The 18,653-nt window shown below is 40.3% G+C and overlaps 1 protein-coding gene across 14 annotated transcripts in view; it reads left to right on the top strand.

The window, feature by feature from the left end:
* Positions 1-320: 320 nt before the first annotated feature.
* LRRFIP2 (LRR binding FLII interacting protein 2) overlaps positions 321-18,653 on the top strand; it is a 109,077-nt gene continuing 90,744 nt past the window's right edge. For 4 of the 14 annotated variants that reach the window (XM_041734291.1, XM_041734289.1, XM_041734290.1 and 1 more), the window contains exon 1: positions 1,238-1,300. The gene's annotated coding sequence lies outside the window, so the exon portion shown is untranslated. Of the gene's footprint in view, positions 399-1,056; positions 1,301-1,966; positions 1,987-18,653 lie in introns of those variants that run through there. The other 10 variants (XM_041734280.1, XM_041734277.1, XM_041734278.1 and 7 more) reach the window with 9 other exon arrangements.

Here is an 18,653-nt window from a genome sequence, read left to right as displayed (position 1 = left end):
CAACGTTCCCTAACTCAGGCCTGGAACCTTCCCGAAGAGTGCCATATTCCCAGGCCCCAGCAACTCCAAGAGGTGAGCAAGCCTTGCGAAAGTGTCAGAGGGGACAGCACACAGAGAGCCCCTGCAAGGCTGTAGAGGCGGGTTCTTAATGTGGAATCCGCGGGCTTATTCCGGAACCTACAGTCCCTGTCTGCAAGGCTGTGTCTAAATGCATCTGGTGCCTTTTCCCCAGGAAGCTGCTCGCGATCACTTCCCTCTAGAGGTTGGTCCTCCAGCCGTCCTATCCAGAAAAAGGGGTCTCGCCCACACCATCTCTCATCCTTCTGTATCTCCTGCACAGCCTCACCAGTCTGTCATTACCTTGTCCGTCTGCGTAAACCCCTCCACCCTACTAGAAGGTAAGCGTCCCAAGGAGCCGGGTGGGCCCCGGCCTTTCCCCAGCGCCTGGAACCTGCGTCTCGAGAGGCACTTCGGGACCGTCCGTGTCTAGCTGCTGTTTAACGGCCTCTACATCCCGCCATTCTTCTCCCTCCCCCACCCCCTCACCCCGCCGCAGTCCTTTCCGGAAACCATTTCGAAGTCAGGCGTTTTCATTCTGGAAATACGGCTTCTAGCGTTGCCGCGACGCCCCCTCGCTCTCGCTCACCCGTTCCCCACAGGCGGAACCGCCGCCCGGCCCGCTTACCCAGGCCTACTGGGCCGGACAGTTTAGGGGAGACCCGGGCAGGTGCAGCCTCGAGCCGGGGCCCGCCTCCATTCACCTTCCCGGCTCGCGGTCCTCCGCGGGCTCCGGGGAGCCACCTCGAGGCTGCTCGGGCCTCGGCCCTCCCTCCGGCGGTGGCGGCTCCCGGGGCGGCGCGTAGCCGGCCGCCGGGGAGCCGGGGAGCCGGGGAGCCGGGGAGCCGGGGAGCCGGGAGCCCCGAGCCTGGCCGGGGCCCGGCCGACCCCGCAGCGCGCGCCGCCGCGGCCGCCAACTGCTTCCGGGTGAGCGGGTCACCGACCCTGTGGCCCCGCCCCTCCTCCGCCAGCCGCTCCGGCTGCGGCTCCTCCCGGGGGCAGGTTCCCGCTGTCTCCGTCTCAGCCGCCGCGCCGCGGGGGCCGCCGGCGTGACCGACCGACCGGACGCGGGCGCCGGGAGCCGCCGCGTCCAGCCCGGGAGCCTGGGACCCAGTCCGCCGTCCGCCCGTCGCTCTCCGCCCCTCCGGCTCCCGGCGGCCGCCCCGCGCCCGGCCCCTTCCCGGGCGGCGCCGCAGCGGCAGCGGCAGCGGCCGCGGCAGCCGCAGCCCGCGCCCAGGGGCAGGTAAGGGCCGCCGCCCCCGCCGCCCCCGCCGCCCCCGCCGCCCCCGCCGCCGGGACCCCCGGCCGGGCCTCCGCCGCCGTGCGAGCCGCGCCGCCGCTGACCGGGTTGGGGGCCGGGCTTCCCCGCGGGCTCCGCGGTCGTTCGCCTGGTTCCTGACGCGCCCGCGGTCTGGGCGAGGGGCAGGGGTTGCTCCCATTGTGGGAGAGGTTGCCTCGGCCGCTGTCCCTGTGCCTCGGCTGCCCGGCGCTCGCCGGCGCCGCCCGCAGCCAGCCGAGCCAGGCCGGTGGAGGGCGTACTATTTTTACGGGATTTCTCGCTTCCTCCTTGACCCGAAGCAGGGCGCGGGCACAACCGGCGCTTGGTCGCAGCGGGCGTCGGGCGTCGGGGTTAATGCTTGCCTGGCGCGGGGCGTCATTCACACCCCGGTGGCTGACTTCGGCGGCTCCGGCCAGGCCTGCTTCCCTCGCCTGCGGATGTGCAGCGGGAAGCGGGCGGACCGAACGCGACGCACCTCTTTTCCTTAGAGGGAAAAAAGTTCAAGTGTTTGCTCTACTTTGCGGCCATGGGAGACGCCGGTATCGGGCTGCTGAGACACAGCCTCCGAAATTTTAACTGTTGGCAGCGCATTTTCTCTGAGTTTCCATTTAATGACTCAGCATTTCTGCAGAAATCAGAAAATCTACGGAGTAGGTTAATTGACTAAAAGATAGTATGTGAGAATGCCTTGAGTAGCCATTAATTTTTTATGTTCTTACAATGGGAAGAGAACGTGGATGCAGTAAATGGCATCAGAGGGATGGTGAGCAGGTACAGGTGGGCGACTTCATATTGAAAATGACATTTTTCTCAAGATGACATTTGGGGATGAATTTATACACGAAGGGGCAGTTGTTGGAGAATGCGGAGTTGCAGATAAGAGGTAGTTGGCAGACACTTGAGGTTCGCTGTGGTTTGGAAGTCGTGCGGAATTAACCCTGTTTAACCAACATCATGCTCTGTTTAACAAATAGAGAGATGGTGACTTAGTATTATATTAGAGTAAGAATTTCAGAAAGTGTGATTCATTTAGAAAGTTAGGTCACTCTGTGACTCATCGATACGGATCTTAAAATTGGAATAGAGGAAAGCCAGAAGTTTGTTCCTGCCTGTTTAACTAGATCCCTTCAGTCATTTCATGAAGTGTGTTTTGCCTTGTTAAGTTTATTCCTGGGATATTTATTGTCATGAAGTATGGTAAGGAAATAAAAATTGAACTTTTGAAGAATATTTGGCTTTAGAATAGTTGCTAAGTAGATTGTCGTAATTATATCCCCTGCCCTGCCCCCCACTTTTTTTTTTTGCCAGATGAGGGAAGATAAATGAAGGGATCTAGAAACAAAATAAATGTCAGTGAAAAGATATAAAAAAGTTTACTAACCAAAAAAAAAAAAAAAAAGTTTACTGAAATAATCTACAGTATATAAAATAATCTTTTGAGTCTTTTGATTCACCTATTTTGTGAATCCTTAAAAATGTGGAATGAGACTACCTGAGTCCTTATGTAACTTCTGTTATAGAAGAAAGTGTATTGAAGCTGTGATTTATTATTGGAATGAACTTTTTATTGCTGAAATGTAATTTGATAATTTTTGGCTTTAAAAATGTTGTTAAGCAAAATAACCTTGAATCACAGAGCACTTGATATTTTTAGCTTTCTTTTTCTTCTTTTGGGAATTCAGCTTATATTACCTTGATTTTCATTTGTAGGAAACTTTAGTTATCGGCTATAAAGTAATGGTAAGTTGGTCTTACCAGATTCCTTTAATTACTTGACTGAATTTTGGCATCTTATTTTCTTGGATATCCATTCTTATATACAGCGTTCCCTAATGTTGCTTTTGATTTTTGTCCAGCTAATAGTGACTTAATTAAGTCAGTTCCCAGTAAACCGAGATTCCCTTTTGGAAAATCCCTTGTGGAAACCACCATAACTAACAGTTTTGATAGGTAGACATGCAAAAGAAACCTTATGTCATGATTTAAGCATCTCCATAATGAAGGAACAAAGTGATAGGAGGGTATATTTGGCAAGTAGATTCTTTTTCTCTCAAAACAAAACCAAAAACATATCTTTACTAGAAATGAGGGTTGTGTCTTGCTAAGCTCTTTGTGAATTGTTTCACTCTGCTCTTGGTGTGAAAAGGAACAGAATCGATGATGTGTAGGAAAAAAAAAATTCTCCCAGCAGTGTGCTAGGAATGTTGATGAGGATGATTTAAGAGGAAATACAATTCCTCTGTCTTTACCATTGGGACACTATCCATTGCACCTACAAAACAGAGGCCATTTCATAGCCTTTTCCTTTTAGGTAGTTACTTCCTTTCTGGAGACTGACTCTAAATGGAGAGATGGACCTTTAACCAGGAAAATGTACTGCCTTATCCGATTTGCAAACAATAGACTTTATGACCATTATTCAAAACTCTACTTTTAAAATCAGAAGGCAGGGATTGAGCAGAATTTGCCCTGTGAGTAAAATAACTCACTTTTTCCTTCATTTTTCCTTTTAAGATCCTAGATAGACACCTTTGGACTGATTTTTTTTTTTTTTTTTGTGTTGCACATTGCACTTTTAAAACTTTTTGCCCTACAAGAAATTAGGCCACACTTAAAAGGAATCGAACAATGGACTAAAAACTGGGTTTACTATAAGTTATATTTTTTTATTATTTCTTTATTCTGTTTCTTGGGGGAAGTCTGAGATTTGCTAAATATGTATGCTTTTATTTTGGTCTAATAGTAGGGAGAACAGTAGATAAGAGTAAAAATGATTGAGGAAAGGGAAAACATGGCATGCATACATAGGAAGAGAATGCCCACTTCATGGGTACAGTAGATTTGTGGGACTTTTTTTTTTTTTTAAAGGTTTATTTATTTATTCATGAGAGAGAGAGACTGAGAGAGAGGCAGAGACACAGGCAGAGGGAGAAGCAGGCTCCTCGCAGGGAGCCCGATGTGGGACTCCATCCCATATCCTGGGATCAGACCTGAACCTAAGGCAGGCGCCCAACCACTGAGCCACCCAGGTGTCCCTGATTTGAGGGACTTTTAAAAATAGATAAAACATTTAAAAATAGAATGTTATATGGTGCAAAGGAAGCCTCCTTTACAAAACAAACTTCTAGCCTTTTCTCATTCCTGTGTCCTCCAATCCAAGCAACCACTGTGAATGGTTTCCTCTATATTCTAATCCAAATTTCCTATTACATATGTAATCACCTATGTTTAGGAGAACTTTCTTCTTTCATTCTTACCTTTGACACATCTTGGGGATTTTTTTGTATTAGCACATGTGTCCCTGTGGTTTTTAAAAAAGACCGGATGTCCTGCATAGTGAAGACAAACCATAATTTATTTATTGTCCATGATTTATTATACCATTCCATATTAGTAGACATTTAGGTTGTTTCTAGCTTTCTACAAATGTTGCTATAGTGAACAACTAGTATATGTCTTTGCACTAGTCCGTAAGTATGTATATGGAATATATTTCTGAAAGAGTGATTGCAAAGTTGGGGCTTAAGTTGAGGAGATTCATAAATTTGTTTCAATCTTATATTGGACTTTATAGTAGAAGTTATCTTCTTTCTCAACCTTGTAGGAGAAAGGAGCTCTTTATCCTCTCCATTTAAAAAAATATTAACTTGTATTTTATAAGGCAGTCTTAAACATTTCAGAGTGACAGGTGGTTAATTTTGTTTGTACTGGTAAAGGTAAAAAATACTGTAGCTTGAAGACTGGTGTTATAGGCAAACCATTTATATTTGGTAATAGTTAAATGAATACATTTTGTAGTCAGTTGGTTGTTTTGGGATTTTATGACGATATCAATTAAAAATACTGTATATAGTTTAACTTCTTGCCCTGCTGAAATCTGCTACTATATTATTATGCATAGAAAACAGTCCACCTTCTGTCTTCCTTTACTTTTCACATCCTTAGTCTATTCATAATAAAATAAACCTCTGTAGAGTTTGAGATTCAAAAATCCTTTTGCAAACCAGAGTGTTACTGATGGATTAATTTCACAAGGCAGGGGATGGGTACAGATTCAGTTTTTATTCTATAAATTGTATGTGAGCAAATTAAGCGTTTAAAAGTTCAATTTCTGTATTATACAGCTTACTTATGACCAGGAGGAGGGGGCTTCAGTAACTTTTGCCCTTTTAAAATCAGAGAGGCTAGAGAAAAAAAAATACTGAGGGGCTAATGTCTGATGATGAAGTTGGAACTTATGAGTGGCAGTTTCTCTGGCTGATGCCCAGGGTCTATTTTGAGGCCTTGTCAAAGCTTGTCTGACAGAACCTACCACATAACTGTAATCTGTCCTGGCCCTGCTGCAAGTCAGGAAGGCCTGCGGTTTAGGAAAAGTGGCAACCACAGAAGAGTGAGCTTATAGAGGACATTTGCCTTCAGACGATTAAGGCTAAGTTTTGGGGTGAAAATCTGCTTAGTGTGCATATTCCAGGATCATTTCCCCCCCTTTTTGTTTTCCTTTTTAAAGAATGATGTTTAAGCATGATTAAGGAAAACTAATGAGGAAAGTATTTTAGAAGAATGTGCAGAAGGAAGAGCACAGTATTGTACCAGTATTGATATGTTTTGGGTTAAGAGTGATCAGTCAAATGTTTTACAACAGGCAAACCATTACTGATACTGGCATAGGGAGGCCATAGCCCTAGTTGAACTAGTTTAGTTCAGAAACTTACACATATATCTTTGGATCAAAAGGACACCAGGAACAAAAGACTGTTTTACAGGATTATTTTGAGTTCATATTCTCTTCTTCCCATAGAACTGCTGCAGTCTCATGTACATTATCATGAAGTTATCTCTTTAAAAATAACTCGAGGCTGTTACCAGATTCTATCTCCCAGCACAGCTGCCTCTGTGTATCATGTGCTTTCTCATGAAGACCTTGGTATTTTCTATACTTAGTGAGTGAGGCACTTGAGTTTAAAGTTCTTTAACTGATTTTACTTCTTAGGCTAGAAAGCTGTTTAAAGGGCTTAGTGCTCCACCCATTTATTCAAGGTTTCTGTCACCATATTAAACTGCAGCCTTGTATTACAGTCAAGGTTGTTTGAAGAATTCCGCATGCAGTGCAAACTTAATTTACAGACTCAAAGCCTGAAGATGCTTTCCTTTCTTTTGCTTTAGATTAGGTTGTAACTCCAAGAAATTTAGTTTTTCCTTGCCCTCAGAAATTTGGATTATCTGCATTTGGTAATGACAATGTATTTAATAATGTATTCGGTGTAAGGAGAAAAAGTAAACTTGAGAATTTTTCCTTTTTTTTCTTTTTTTCTGTTCCTGTTATCTGATTTATTCCTATTACCCCTTCCCTGTCTCAGGTCTCAGCCTTCCCCTACTGAAAAAACAAAACAAAACAAAACAAAACAAAACAAAAAAGAGGATCGTGCAGAACAGAAAGTGGAAAAGAGGTTGGGAAAAGCTTTGGAGTACAAGAAGTCTGTCCTCAGAAGTGAAATGTTAAAACTCTTTTTTTTTCTTTTTTTTTAAGATTTTATTTATTTACTCATGAGAGACATAGAGAAAGAGAGAGAGGCAGGCTCCATGCAGGGAGCCCGTTGTGGGACTCGATCCTGGGACTCTAGGCTCATGCCCCAGGTCGAAGGCAGGAGCCAAACCACTGAGCCACTCAGGGATCCCCTAAAACTCTTCTTAAAAAAAAAAAATCATAGTTCAACTTTTTCATTGTTTTCACTTTGAACCTTGTATATCCTAGTTGTTTTTTTCATTACAAACACCGAAATCTTAACTAGTTTTGATATAACATAGCTTTACTGTTTTAGGAAACTAATTTTAGAGTTACTTTTTCTGATCACTTTGTTATTCTTTCTGTATCCCCCACTTTCTTAAGTTGAAACATTTTAACAGCCAGGAGCACTCTTTTGGCTCTGTTTTCCAAGTAAGATAGAGTATACTATATGCAGACGATTAGGGTGTTAAAATATTTATTTCCCTGTTAAATGGTTTAAGTAATTTATGACAATAAAAAGTACAATTAGTAAGCATACATTGCTATTTAAAAAAGGGAAAAAAAGAAGGATTTCAGTAAATTGACCCAAGGATTTTCAGATTAAAGATAGAAAAAAAAATCAGTTTTAGATTAGATGTCTTTTTCCTTGTCATGGATATTGCCATATCTAAGTGGATAGTCAAAGAAATGAGACAGTCATTGTCTGCCTGTCTTACCCCAATGCATGGTTTATTATCCATCCAAATGGGTTTTTAAAAAAACTATGTTAAAATATGCATAATATAAAATTTACAGTTTTAATCATCTTTAAGTATACAATTCAGCGGTGTTAAATACATTCACACTGTTGCACAGCCTTCATCACCACCCGTCTCCAGAACTTTCTTATCCCAAACTGAAACTCATCTCCCGTTAAAAAATAACTCCTTGTTCCCCACAGCACCTGGCAACCCCTATTCTTTCTATTAATTTGATTACTTTAAGCACTTGATGTAAGTAGAATCATGTATTTCTGTTCTGTGACTGGCTTGTTTCACTTAGCACAATATCTTCAAGGTTCATCCAAGTTATAGCATACATGAGATTTTAGCTACTTTTTAAGACAATAACATTCCATTGTATGTATATGCCACATTCTGTTTATCCCTTTGTCCGTAGATGGACACTTGATTAGCTTTTACCGCATTGTGAATAATGCTGTTGTGAATAATGCTGCTATCTATGAATACGAATGTGTAAATACCTATTTGAGTCTCTGCTTTCATTTCTTTTGGGTTTATACCCATAAGTACAATTGTTGGATCATGTAATAATTGGGTGTTTAATTTTTTGAGGAATTGCCATACCCATTTTCCATAGTGGCTGATCATTTTACAGTCCTACCCACAGTGTACAGGGGTTCCAGTTTCTCTGCATCTTTGACACACTTGTTTTTATTTTTATTTTTTTGATATTAGCCATTCTAATTGGTGAGGTGGTGTCTCATTTTGGTTTTGATGTGTATTTCCCTAATAACTAGTGATGTGGAGCATCTTTTCATGTGCTTGTTGGCCATTTATCTATCTTCTTTTTAAGCTTTTATTTACCTATTTATGAGAGACACAGAAAAAGAGAGAGGCAGAGACACAGGCAGAGGGAGATGCAGGCTCCCTGCAGGGAGCTCAATGTGGGACTCCATCCCAGGACTCCAGGATCATACCCTGGGCTGAAGGCAGGTGCTAAACCGCTGAGCCACCCAGGGATCCCCCCATTTATCTATCTTTGGAGAAATATCTATTCAAGTCCTTTCCCTATATTTGAATTGGGCTGTTCATTATTGTTGTTGAATTTTGGGAGTTATCTATTTATTCTGGATATATTAATCCCTTGTTAGATGTACAATTTGCAAATATTTTCTCCCATCCTGTGGGTCACTTTTTTTGTTGTTGTTGTTAATGTCCTTTGATGCACAAAGTTTTTATTTTGATGAAGTTCAATTTATCTCCTTTTTTGGTTGCCTGGGCTTTTGGCGTTATATCCAAGAAATCATCACCAAATGCAATGTCATGAAGTTTTTGTGTATGTTTTCTTCTAAAAGTTTTGTAGTTTTAGCTTGCACTTAATTCTTCGATCTACTATGAGGTATTTTTGTTTGTGTTATATGCCAGTAACACACTGTTTTGGTTACTGTAGCTTTCTAGTTAAGTTTTGAAATCAGGAAGTATGTAACTCCAACTTGTTCCTTTTCAAGATTGTTTTGGCTATTCAGGGTCCCTTAAGATTTCATATGAATTTTAATTTAAGGATGGGTTTTTCTATTTCTACAAAAAATCATTGAGATTTGATAGTGCATTGAATCTGTAGATGGCTTTGAGTAGTATTGACATTTTAACAATTTTAAGTCTTCAATCGAACACAGGGAAGCTCTCCATTTATTCATGTGTCTTTTTATTTCTTTCAGCACTGTTTGGTAGTTTTCAGTGTACAGGCCTCCTTGGTTAAGTTTTTTCCTAAGTATTTTATTCTTTTTGATGCTTTTGTACATGGAATGGTTTTCTTAATTTCCTTTTTGGATTGTTCATAGCTAGTGTATAGAAATGCAGCTGGGGTGTGCGTGTGTGTGTGTTGATTGTGTGTGCGTGTGTGTGTGTTGATTTTTTGAATCTCTGTACTTTGCTGAATTCATTCATCCAGAGGTTTTTTTCTTTTCACCCTAAGATAGATTTATTTATTTATTTATTTATTTATTTATATTTTTTATTTATTTATATTTTTAAAAAAGATTTTATTTCATTTATTCACGAGAGACACCGAGCGAGAGAGAGAGCGAGAGAGAGACAGAGACACAGGCAGAGGGAGAAGCAGGCTCCATGCAAGGAGCCCGACCTGGGACTCGATCCCTGGTCTCCAGGATCATACTCTGGGCTGAAGGTGGCGCTAAACCGCAGCGCCACCGAGGCTGCCCTCACCCTAAGTTTTAAAAGCTGTTGCATTTGTTTTCTGTGTTGTGTAACAAGTTACACAAATTTAGAGCTTAAGGGACACCTGGGTGGCTCAGCGGTTAAGCGTCTGCCTTCAGCTCTGGGTGTGATCTTAGAGTCTTGGGATCAAGTCCCACGTCGGGCTTTCTGCATGGAGCCTGATTCTCTCTATGCCTATGTCTCTGCCTCTCTCTGTGTGTGTCTCTCATGAATAAATAAATAAAATCTTTAAAAAAAAGACCAAAAAACAAATTTAGAGCTTAAAACAACACACATTTGTTATCCTATAGTTTCTGTGGGGGCAGGACTTAGCATGGCTGAGCTGGCTCCTCTGCATAGGGTCTCATGAGACTGTAATCAAGGTGTTGTGTGTGGCTGGGCGGAATTCTCTCCTGGGGACTTACAAGATAAAAATTCATCTCCAAGCTTACTGAGGTTTTTGGCAGAATTAATTTCTTTGTGATTTTTAGGACTGAAGCTTCTTGCTCACTAAAGGTTGCTTTAGAATAAAGATTATGTAGAAGCTGTCTTCAAGCTCATAAAGGCTGCTCTCAGCTCTTAGAAGCAACTTGAATTTCTTGGCCCTGTGGTATTTCCTGATATGACCACTTGGTCAGATCATCAAGGAGAGTCTAGAGCAAGTCTGCTAATTGACTAATATTATATAATGTAACACAATCATGGGAATGCCATCTCATAACCTTTGTCATATTCTGTTGATTAGAAGCAAGTCACAAGTCCTGGCTACATTCTTTGGGAGGTGTTTACACTAAGGTAGGAACAGAAGAAGGGGGGATAATGGTGGAGAGTCAACCTTAGAGTCCATCTGGCATAGCTGATTATAAAATAGCATCTACTTTATAAACCCATTTTTGTTTAAAAGCATATATGTGCAGTTAAAAGAAGTATCTTACAAAACAGTACACACTTTATAAACCTACTTTTGTTTGAAAAACATGTATGTGCAGTTAAAGAAATATTACTGGTGGTTTTTATTGTTATTTTGTATTCATTATTTCTCCCTCTCCTCTGTGCAGCATTCCAGTTTTGCAATTTAAATCAATAGTTGGTGTTTTCATTATAACTAAATAAATATTATTTACTGTTCAGCCAAATATTGTACCATGTTTTTTTTCTTGTTTAACTTTTAGTTTTTCCAGGGAGGCTTCTGGGGAGTTTCCTTTCTTCGCTTAGTTTTCTGTTCACCTTATTTTTCCCAGATGCTCCAACAGTTTTTTCAAGTGCCTCATCCCATCCAGCCATCTAATTTATTCTGAATAAAATAATTAGTTTATTTGTGAAATATGGAGAAGTATAAAACAAAATACGGTTGGAAGAAAACAATAAAATGAGCATCTGTGTCTCACTACCTAGGTCAAGAAATGAACATTACAGTTATCCTAGAAGTTCTTATACATATTCTCTAATGTACCTCTTCCTCTCCACGCGATCACAATGCCATTTTACATGTCAGTCACTCTCTGGGCACCATTTCCTTCCCAACTCTGCAGTTCCATCTCACCCTCCCTCCATACATGTATTTCTACTTAATATGTGGTCCAATTTTTTGAAAAGTGGAATAGCTCAACCACTTTTTTGTGTCTGTTAGTCAGGATAGACTAACCTACTTTAACAAACAACCCCCAAGTTTTAGTGGCTTAACACGATTCAAGTATATGTCTCACTCACATCTCTGTTGGTTGTGAGTTGGGAAGCAATGGTAGAGGAGTAGTCACCACATGAAAGGAGCCTGAGTCCCTGGATGACTCTTTGGAACGAATTACTCTTTTGATTTTCTCTTTTATTTGATGAAGTATATCCTCTAGTAGCTTATTGACAGGGCATACAAGAGGGAAAATTTTGAGATTTTCTTGCATGTCTAAAAATGTCTTTAATCATCAAGTATGAGAAGGAGAATGGTTTGACTGGGCAATAGACTGCTTATATGTTGTCTGTAGATTTCTTTCAGAAGTTTGAATTCATCACTCTATTGTCCTTTTCTTTCCAGAATTACTTTTTTTTTTTTTTTAAGATTTTATATATTAATTAATGAGAGACAGAGAGAGAGAGGGCGGGGGGCAGAGAAAGGTAGAGAGAGAAGTAGGCTCCATGCAGGGAGCCCGATGCGGACTCGATCCTGGAATTCCAGGATCACACCCTGGGCCAAAGGCAGATGCTCAACCACTGAGCCACCCAGACGTCCCCAGAATTACTTTTTAAGGAAGATTTTTATCTATCTATCTATCTGGGAGAGAGGGAGGGAACATGAGTAGGAGGAGGGGCACAGGGGGAGGGAGAGAGAGCATCTCAAGCAGACTCTGTGCTGAGCAAGGAACCCTGTGTGGGACTTGATCCCACTACACTACCTTGAGATCATGACCTTGAGCTGAAATCAAGAGTTGGTCACTCAGCCGACTGAGCCACCCAGGTTCCTCATTTCCAGAATTACTTTTAAAAGTTTAAAGCCATCCGAATTGTTTATTCTTTCTATGTAACCTGATTTTCTTACCCGTAGAAGCTTGTAAAATTGTCTTCAGTGTTTGAAATTCACTGTGGTAATTTACTATGAAATACTTTGGTATGGACTCAGGACTTGTGTTGAGCATTTTATGGGCCCTTTGAACCTGGAAACTTATGTCCTTAACATCTGGGAAGTTATTAATGATATTTTAATCTATTTTTCCGTGTGTGTATGTGGTAGGCTGCGGTGGATGGGCAGGTATAGGAGGAGGGTGGGTCAGTTTGTCCTTATTTGTATAAAAATGAGCCACCCAAGTGTTGATGTTAGGTCTTTTATGAGCAGAAGTCATGTATCTAAAGTGGAAGCTCATTGCATGTGGCTTTAGATTGCATGGCATTTGGATTCGCTATTCTCGTAGCTGTGCCGTCAGCTTGGATCTCTTTTCTAATTATTCCCTTGTGAACATTGTACTTATATTGCATTATATCTTGTTGACTTCCTTTTATGGGCTTGATTGGTGTCTTGCCTACCATTTCAAAGTATTACTTTGCCCTTTCTAAGACAGGTTTAAGCTACACAAACCTGACCAACATGGTTCCAGAGAGGGGAAATGTTGGCCTCTCCCTTTATGCAATAAAAGTATCTCATAGCACTACTATTTTCTTTTCCAGTCAGTGAGCTATGTGGGTAGAGATCCTCAAGGAAAGTTGATAATTTGAGAGGATTTTGCTTTGATAATAAAAAGTTATGGAATTAAAAATTGTTTTTTTCCCAGGACTTCAGAGGACATTAATGCTTGCTCCTTTGTTCTAATTTTGACCTTTTGATCCAAGTTAGATTTTTAATTTTAAAGGTTAATCCAGTGGTGCTCATTCTATTTAAAATTAGCAATGTGTTTTTCACTTACTTAAAAAATGTCATTATGCCTAAAGAAGTGATGGTCGCTGTAATATCTGTTAGGAGATTACAGTTTTACCAGAGATGACCAACATAAATTTTTATGCTTTGCAGAACTGCTTTGCAATTGTTCTGACTTTTTTTTTTTTAAAGATTTTATTTATTTATTCATGAGATACACAGAGAGAGGCAGAGACATAGGCAGGGGTAGAAGCAGGCTCCCTGCAGGGAGCCTGACGTGGGACTCGATCCCAGGACTCTAGGATCATGCCCTGGGCTGAAGGCAAATGCTCAACCACTGAGCCACCCAGGTGCTCCTGTTCTGACAGACTTAATGAATCTTTCCCCTTTATCAGTTCATTAATATTGTTTTAAAGTTGGTTGATGTTATAGGCTTGTATTATCCTACTGTGAAGTGGCCCATTTTGTGGCTTTCAGCTTAAATAATTTTTTTACTAAAGTGATTATCAATAGTATATAAAACTTAGGACAAAAGGATAATTCTTTTTTTACACATTGCCTTTATTGTTCATTGTTCCTGTGTATAAAGTTTTACATATTTGCAGTCATACTTTACATGGCATTTTGTTATCTTTTTGCACCTGATAGGCATAATATCAAGTGTGTCCTTGTCTTTGCTTCCTTCCTATGAGTTTTCTCCTGCCATAATTTATTACATCATGATGACTGGCCTTGACTTAAAGCTGTTGTTGTCAGCTTGGGTCATTTTCAGTTTTATCTTTGGTTTTACTAAAGACTAACACAAAATAAAAATTTATTTATTTATTTATTTATAGATTATTTATTTATTTATTAATGAGAGACACAGAGAGTGAGCGTGGGCGGTAGAGGGAGAAGCAGGCTCCATGCAGGGAGCCCGACGTGGGACTCGATCCCGGGTCTCCAGGATCACACCCTGGGCCGACAGTGGCGCTAAACCGCTGAGCCACCCAGCCTGCCCAATAGAGGTCATCTTAATCAGAAGGAGAGCCTAATGTCTAAGGCTAATTTAAGTTCTTTCCTTTGGGACTTCTGGTTCCTTCTATTTTATTATTAGTAACAGAGGTTAGTTACTTGCTTCTATCATGTTAGTTTTGATTTTAATTTTTTTGGTTGAAGAAGTATTTCAGTAATAATTTTATATACTCCATAAAGAAACGCACACTTGTACAATTCAGTAAAAGAGCTTCCAGTTCTTTTTATTGTTTTTGCATATCTAGTAAATTGGAAATAGTGAAAACTGCCTTCCCACTAAGTAAATAGGCGTAATGTTAGGTTATATTTGTGTTTGAAAATATGTAATTCCTCTGCCCACCCATGGCTCAACTAAAATTAACCTTAGCCTTAGGATTTATTTCTGAATTTTACTTCACTACCTTCTCTTTTGCTTATTGTGATTTTAGATGTTTTGTTTTTTGGTGTTGGTGATATATTTCCATAGCATTTTACATTTTATAGAAACTTTTATATCCATTTGACCTAGGAATAAATTTAATAAAAGAAGTATAGGAATTCATTGAAAGCCACAAAACATAGTGGAATGAAATTAAAGACCTGACTAAATGGAAAGACATCCCATGTTAATGGATTGGAATCTTAATATTGTAAAGATGGCAATATTTCCCAAATTGGTCTATAGATTCTATGTAATCTTTATCAAAATCTCAGCTGCCTTTTTAAAAAAAATTGACATGCCGATCCTAAAATTTACATGGAAATATAAGGGACTTAGAATAGCCAGTAAAATCTTAAGAAGAACAAAGTTGAAAGATGCACTCTTCTCAATTTTAAAACTTCTGCAAATCTACAGTAATCAAGGCAATGTGATACAGACAGAAGGATCTATCTATCTATCTATCTATCTATCTATCTATCTATGTATGTATATAGATTTATATAGATAGATCATTGGAATAGCTTTGAGGGTCCATGCATAAACCCTTCCTTTTTGGTTGATTGGTTTTTGACAAGGCTGCCAAAGTCATTTAGTTGTGAAAAGAATAGTCTTTGCAACAAATGATCCTGGAACAAATGGATATCCATAGGCAATAGAATAATATTGGTACCCTGCCTCAGCACCATATATAAAAATTAGCTCAAAACGGACCATAGGTTTAAAAGTAAGAGCTAAAGTTGTAAAACTCTAAGAAGAAAACATAGGAATAAATCATTGAGATTTGGGAATAAGCAGTGCTTTCCTAGAAATGACATCAAATAGGAGTGCCTGGGTAGTACAGTCAGTTGAGCATCGGATTCTTGGTTTCTGCTCAGGCCTGATCTCAGGGTTATGGGATTGAGCCCTCTGCTGGGCTCTGTGCTTAGCGTGGAATCTGCTTGGGATTCTCTCTCCCTTTCCCTGTGCCACTCCTGCTTCTCTCTTTCTCTAAAAAATAAATCTTAAAAAAAAGAAGAAATGACATCAAATTAAACAAAAAAAGAAAAAATAGGTAAATCGACTTCCTCAAAATAAAAGTTTTTGTGCTTCAGAGAACACCATTTAAAAATGGTATGCAGGGATCCCTGGGTGGCGCAGCGGTTTGGCGCCTGCCTTTGGCCCGGGGCGCGATCCTGGAGACCCGGGATCAAATCCAACGTCGGGCTTCCGGTGCATGGAGCCTGCTTCTCCCTCTGCCTGTCTCTGCCTCTCTCTCTCTCTCTGTGTGTGACTATAGTGAATAAATAAATAAAATCTTTAAAAAAATAAAAATAAAAATAAAAATGGTATGCAGAAATAGAAGTACTTTTTCTTTGAGTTTTTCTTTGCCATTTTAATTTTCCCACTTACTCCTTTATCCACTTGTAAGACAGTAATTATTATCTACATAGTGCTTTGCATATTTGCAGTACGTATTTGTTGGGAAGAGAAAAGGGTATGTCTTTTTTTTAAAGATTTATTAAAAAAAATAAAGATTTATTTATTTATTTATGATAGAGAGAGAGGCAGAGACACAGGAGGAGGGAGAAGCAGGCTCCATGCCAGGAGCCCAAGGCGGGACTCGATCCCAGGACCCCAGGACCGCGCCCTGGGCCAAAGGCAGGCGCTAAACCGCTGAGCCACCCAGGGATCCTCCTGTATTTTATTTTAAGATTTTATTTGAGAGAGTGAGCATGAGCAGGGGGAGGGGCAAAGGGAGAAGGGAGAGAGAGAAGCAGACTCCTTGTTGAGCAGGGAGCCTGACACGGGGCTCATTTTGGAATGCATCCCCAAGAAAACAAAAACAAACAAAAAAGATATAATAATGAATAGAGGAGGGATGCCTGGGTGGCTCAGCAGTTGAGCATCTGCCTTTGGCCTAGGGCGTGATCCTGGAGTTCTGGGATGGAGTCCCACATCGGGCTCTCTGCATGGAGCCTGCTTCTCCCTCTGCCTGTGTCTCTACCTCTCTCTCAGTGTCTCTCGTGAGTAAATAAAATCTTAAAGAAAAATAATAGAGGAATGGACAAAGGGATAGTGGGTGATAAAGTACAGTAACATATTAACAGTGGAATCCAAGTAGTAAGTACATGAGTGTTAATAGTAGAACCCTTTTCAACTATTCTGTTAGTTTCAAAATGTGTATAATAAATGTTGTAGGGGCAGCCCTGGTGGCGCAGCGGTTTAGCGCCGCCTGCAGCCCAGGGAGCGATCCTGGAGACCTGGGATCGAGTCCCACATCGGGCTCCCTGCATGGAGCCTGCTTCTCCCTCTGCCTGTGTCTCTGCCTGTCTCTCGCTCTCTCTGAATGAATAAATAAATAAATCTTAAAAAAAAAATGTTGTAAAAAAGAATAACTGGTTGAGAAAGGCAGATGACTTAAGTGAACAAAAGGCATGGGAAATGGTCATTTTAATTAAAAAAAAAATCTTGATTTGAAACCCAAAAGGAAAGCAGAGGTAGTCACAGTATGGAAGAATACCAATAGTAATAGTATACATTTGGAAGATGATAGGCAAAGGAGGGAATGCCTCCATTACTGGCTAGAAGAGAAAAAAACAAAGGGGGAAGGGTAGGGGCAGGAGCAAAGTGGAAGGGGGGCAGACAGGAGAAAAGAATTAACTCTTAAAAGACATCAATCCTAAAATATCTAGATGAGGACATTACACAAAATGGATAAATCATTAACAGAACCTACAGAAAGGATAAAAGGTACATCTAGAAATTGAGGCAAAGTACAAAATGAAAATATGTATATATGAGGCAACACTGGAAGACCTGGAGGGCTATGAAAGATAGATGCTAAACACTAAATCTCAAGAAAGTATTAGAACCTATAACGGTTAAACTCATATTTTACAAAACATAATGCCTACAAAGGGTCAATGAGAACCTGCATAATCCCATCTTCCACTTCCACATTTGGTAGTCCTTAGAAAGTCCTAAGAAAATGTTTCTTTTTTTTTTTTTTTAAGAAAATGTTTCTTAACAGACTGAACCACTCATGCGCCCCATATATTTTATTTTATAGCAATTTTCTAATTTTAGAACCTAAAATTAAAAAAAATTACATCTTTATTGAATGTTTTCCTATTTCTCTCTTGTCTTTGGTTTTATCTTTGTTCTTTGCTGCCTAAGCGTTTGTTGTTCTCCCTAGTACTTCTGTTCTTTTCCTGTTTTCCTCTTTATTGCACACTTTTAAGTCTGACCTGTCCTCAGCAATATGTAATTTTCTATCTCCCTTCCTTTTATCCTCTGAATGTATGTTCATACACACATTTCTGAGGTACTTTTTTTTTTTTTTTGAGTATAGTTGACACCGAGATACTTTTTAAAAAGCATAGGGAAGGGAGGGAACTTTAATTAAAAACGCCTTACTTCTCAGGCATAATAAGAATGCAGTTGTTGGTTAAAAGTACACCTTCATAATTTGGTTTCTGCACAGTTGATGAAAATAGTATTGTAAATCATGTCGAACATACAGCTCATGAGCGTTCATTTATTTAAAAATGGTTAGCAAGGAAGGAAGTGCAGCCATTGGCATGTCATCTTATGAAAGGAGGAAATGGAAAGATGATCAATTGTTTTGGATGTAGGAGAATATTACGTATTCAAAATAGGAGATTTAAAACAAAAAAAAAAAACAAAATAGGAGATTTTAAGAAACATTTTTAGAGATGAGATTTAGTTTGCGATTTAGTTTGTGTTTAGCATCTATCTTTCATAGCCCTCCAGGTCTTCCAGTGTTGCCTCATATATACATATTTTCATTTTGTACTTTGCCTCAATTTCTAGATGTACCTTTTATCCTTTCTGTAGGTTCTGTTAATGATTTATCCATTTTGTGTAATGTCCTCATCTAGATATTTTAGGATTGATGTCTTTTAAGAGTTAATTCTTTTCTCCTGTCTGCCCCCCTCCCACTTTGCTCCTGCCCCTACCCTTCCCCCTTTGTTTTTTTCTCTTCTAGCCAGTAATGGAGGCATTCCCTCCTTTGCCTATCATCTTCCAAATGTATACTATTACTATTGGTATTCTTCCATACTGTGACTACCTCTGCTTTCCTTTTGGGTTTCAAA

This window comes from Vulpes lagopus, chromosome 19 (assembly GCF_018345385.1).
Source record: "Vulpes lagopus strain Blue_001 chromosome 19, ASM1834538v1, whole genome shotgun sequence".
Classification (NCBI taxonomy): Eukaryota; Metazoa; Chordata; class Mammalia; order Carnivora; family Canidae; genus Vulpes; species Vulpes lagopus.
The sequence above is the reverse complement of the archived record's forward strand: the minus strand, read 5'-3'. Positions and strand labels throughout refer to the sequence as shown.